Source organism: Xenopus tropicalis, chromosome 8 (genome assembly GCF_000004195.4).
Source record: "Xenopus tropicalis strain Nigerian chromosome 8, UCB_Xtro_10.0, whole genome shotgun sequence".
NCBI classification, from domain to species: domain Eukaryota; kingdom Metazoa; phylum Chordata; class Amphibia; order Anura; family Pipidae; genus Xenopus; species Xenopus tropicalis.
The window spans coordinates 96215030-96219579 of record NC_030684.2 but is presented as its reverse complement, the minus strand read 5'-3'; positions in this window follow the sequence as shown (position 1 = coordinate 96219579).

Genomic DNA, 4550 nt, shown 5'->3' with positions numbered 1-4550 from the left:
TCTCAAAACTTTGTTTGCAGCATCTTTTCTCACACATATTACACATTTATCCGAATCCAAAATGGGTAAATGAATCTCTCTACTCTAAACTAGAAAGTTGCAAAGCTAAATTTAGTGATTTTGATGAAATATCAGACAATCTTATATTTGACTGCATCTTATCCCCCTCATGTCATTAGGTGTTAAGTTAAAACAGGGGTGTTTTTAACAGTTTGATGTCCAGTTTGCATTGGGTTACACAGCTATGTGGCATGTAGACACCTCTAATGTATCACAACCTGGTGCTCAGCCTGGAAAAAAACTCAGTGAAAGTACTAAGTGCAGCTCTGACCCAAACTCTGGGAGGTGCAGAAAGTGAAAACAGCAGACCTTGTGCACTCATGAGTTGCGAGAAAGCAGAGTAACAGGGTCACCATCTTATTTTGGGGAGGCAATATAACTCTTATGGGGAAAGGGCACCCATGCTCCCCACAATCTCAGACCAAGGGAGCCAAATCAAGTCCTACTTGTAGGTCTTATATAAGAGATGGGCTTGCACAGTTTTCATTGATTTGACCCAGTTAATTTTGTTTTCATGTTCTAACTTATTATTTAATTAATAACTGATTAGTTGCTACTGGTAACTGCGCCTACACATTTAAACATCTGTGTTATGAAATTAGCCTTTCTGTTTCCAGCTAGGCCCAATGACTTGGTGATTTCTGCCTTAATCATGGGCCTTCTGCTCTTCTAGCAGAAGACAGAGACTGCAAAAAAAAGTGAAATATTAAAATTTAGTTGATTACAATTAATTTTGATCCTTACATGAAACAAGTGTTTTCACAGAAGCAGCCCACTTTCTTTAATGCAGAGTGTTCTCACCTCAGCTCAATACCACATTTATGTCTAGAGACTCTTTCCATAATTATTTCCATAATTTGATACACATTTCCCTGGAAATTATGCAAATTGCCAAAGATTTATAGTGAATCATGAATTCACACTGAATGTCAGCCAAATGCATTTGTAGTACAGATTCTTTTGTATTGCCTGCATCATGCATAAATCCCATACTGAGTGCTACTAGCCAAAAGATAAAGATTATTCTGAACAAATTAAATCATTTAGGCTTTTGGCTAGAGAAATTCATTTTTATTTTCAATTATTCACCCTGTAAAGAAAATTACTACAGTACCAAATTCACATGCATTTGTGGGGAGGTATGTCACCTTATATTATATATGTTAAGATACGGCTATAGATGTGTATATAATTGCAACTTTCTAGATAATTCTGTTCTTCCTAAAGACTTAATTTAACTACAGTATTGGCTGTCTGTTGGAAAATATAAAAGACAGACAAGTATGTGACGTTAATCAAGGTCAAAAAGAGATTATGGACACATGATGTCTACAGAGATTTTTATGTTGCCCTCATTAAACCTGTTTTTATTCTAAACCTCAAATCTCTGTCTGATGCTTGCCTCCTCTGTGTAGATGGATGTGCAAAGTATGGTGCTTAATTTTTCCAGTTACAACACAACTGTAGAAACAAACTGAGGCTGTAAGGAGTTATCTTCAACACACTTATTTTAGCTGATATTGATCCTAGACATTTCATTAAGCACGAGTAAAATGTGAGGCCACTTATGCAGCTCAGTACCTCCGCAGTTCTTTGATTGTGGATATCTTAGCTGGTAATCCCATGTCTAGTCTTGGTGTATAGCTCATATACTGTAATGGGCCATTTAAGTATCAGAGCAGTGCTTTAAGATTATTTCACTGCATTAACAGTTGCATTTAATTCATTGTAGCACTAACATTGTCATTGTCAGAAACACCAGTTGTTAAGATAGCATTTAAAAAATCAACTTGATAAAATGGTCAGTTAATTTTGTTGAGAAAAAAGGCAGTTAGAATGCTGCTCTTTGCTGCCATCCAGTGGTTATCATTGAAGGTACTAAAATATTGGTTTACTAGTTGAATCTGACTGACACCATTAAATCTGCAATTGCTTTTGCTTCAAAATTAAAGCAGCTCCCAATGTACTAAGTATCTTTCATTATTTACACAAACATGATATTGAAATTCAGCATTAGTACAAAGGCACAGGCATGTTTTCTACACCAGTGGTTTTACACTAGCAGAGAAAACACCTGCTTCGAACCACTACATGTTGCGGAGCCACTGACAAGTATAGTATCCATATGTCAGTGCACACATGGGCGCAATTAGAAATGAAAAAGTAAAACTGTACATATTGTAACAGAAATCCGAACCTGTGTGAACACTGACAGGCATGCTATATTTTTCAGCAAAGAAGATTGCTAGCCTGGGGTCTACAGTAAGCAATAATAATCACTGGGAGGAGCCTAACAAATTGCCACCCTCAAAAGTCATTAACCACTTCTCTCTCCTTTAATAAAGTAATTAATGAAATGCATTATCAGATATACTTATAACCAATTAATTAATATTTGATGTTATTATAATTTTACAGTATATTACTTATTATCAATGAGTCCTAATACATGTATAATACACTAACCATAAATATCCTGTAAATTTGAGAATGTCCTTACCCCAAACAATCAGACAGAGTCAACAAATAAACAGAATGCTGGCAACATTTTATCAGTGAAAACCTATTCCCACAAGGCCCAGGAAAATATGAGGTACGAGCTGAAAGTTAAAGTTCAAATTTTATTACAAATATTAAACCAGATATCATCTATTAATACATATTGTTTATAAGACGCAAATGTAAGACAAAAACGATAACAAAATTGTAACTGATATGTACGATGACGCAAAATAAAAACAAAGATTAAAAAAATATATATATGAGAATGTTTACCTTGAAGTTCCAGAGGGGGTACATTATTCACTATATATGTATCATTCTTCTCCAAATAAAGTCACTAATGTTCACTGGACATGTTAAAAACTGACATCACATCTCACTCACTATGCAACTTTGTGGGGTTATTTCAAAGAACACCATTCGCCAGGTGGCAATGAAAAGTTTAGTTAATTTTGAAGTTTTAATGGCTTTAGTAAACCTTGTTAAACAGCTCTGGGAATTTTTCTGCTGCAAGTAGTTATCGACCTCTGTCACAATTTAGTAAACCGATGCCTAAACATTTCTATTATCAAACACAAGTTGGAAACTGTAAAAGTAAAATCCATAAATGGATCAAATCCTATATAGTTTATACACTAATAGTAATAACAAAGCATCAAATATAACAGTACAGTTGTGTCATTTTAAAGGACAAGGAAAGGTTAATATAAATTAAAAGTAAGTCTAAAGGCATTCTTTTTAAGTACTTACTGCATATCTAAATTCCCAGATCCCTGCTTGCTTCTCTGAGATATGGTGCTGGCAGCCTACAGCAGTGTGAAGACTACAGTGACACTGAAATCACTGAAATCTCTCTCCCCTTCCTGTAGGTGCCAGCGGCAGCCTTCCTATTCTCTGAGCATGTGTGTAACTTGATCCTGTCTCCTGTTCTGAGCTACACATGCCCACCAGCCAATCAGAAGCGGATCTGCCGGGGGGGGGGGAATGAAACACATGTGCAGTATGAAGAAAGGATGGAAAGGAAGGAAGAATACCTTTTTAAAGATGGCTGCCTGTTCAAGAAAACAGGTAGAAAATGTGAAGTAAGTGTGACTGAGTAAATATTTGATTAGGTGAGCCAAAAGTGTGGCGTTATTACTAAACAATAGGAGGACTATTGGGCAGTATGCTTTTTAAATTTTAACTTGCATTCTCCTTTAAAGGACAATGAATGGTATAAGTGAGTCCCATATCAAGGAAAATTGAATTTCACAGTTTTCTGTTCCTAGATAATTCAGTTACATAATTTTGCCTCAGTTACATTCGTACTAGGATCATGTTAGTCCTTCTCCATTTTGTTAACTAAATCCCCTGGCTAGGACAGGAGCATGAGCAGTGCAGTCATTCCAAAGGCCATGCTCCCTAACTATAGATTAAGTTAGGTAAATTAATTTGGTTCTCCTTTACTGAGACGTGATGTTTCAACAATGTCACTTATTTCTGCAATGCACCTTAAAAACATGAAGATAAGCTAGCAAACACCATATATTTCATCAGTCATCTTAGCAGGTCACAGTGACTTACTGAGCAACTGACTTTTCCCAGCAACATCAGCTAGTGACAGGTCCAGCAACACTACACTTAAGGCCACAGTTAATAAGGCTACATACATACATAAGGCTAACATACAACTAAATGTAATTAAAAGGAACACCACTACTGTTTCTGTATGTTATATAATCCTGTATGTTATATAATCCACTTGGACAAGTAGGTGTTTCCATACTTTGGACAAATCATTACAGTACCTTAAGGGGGGCACCCTTTACTCATGTTACCATATGTTAATTTTAACAGAAATTTTTTTAGAAAGATAAGTAATAAAAAGTAACAATAACAATTAAGTTGTAGCTTCACAGAAATAACTTTTCAGAAGTGGTTTCCCATTACTATGTTTGAGTAGGATATAAGTTTAGGAAGAAGGAGTCTTGAAAAGGCGCAATGTTACC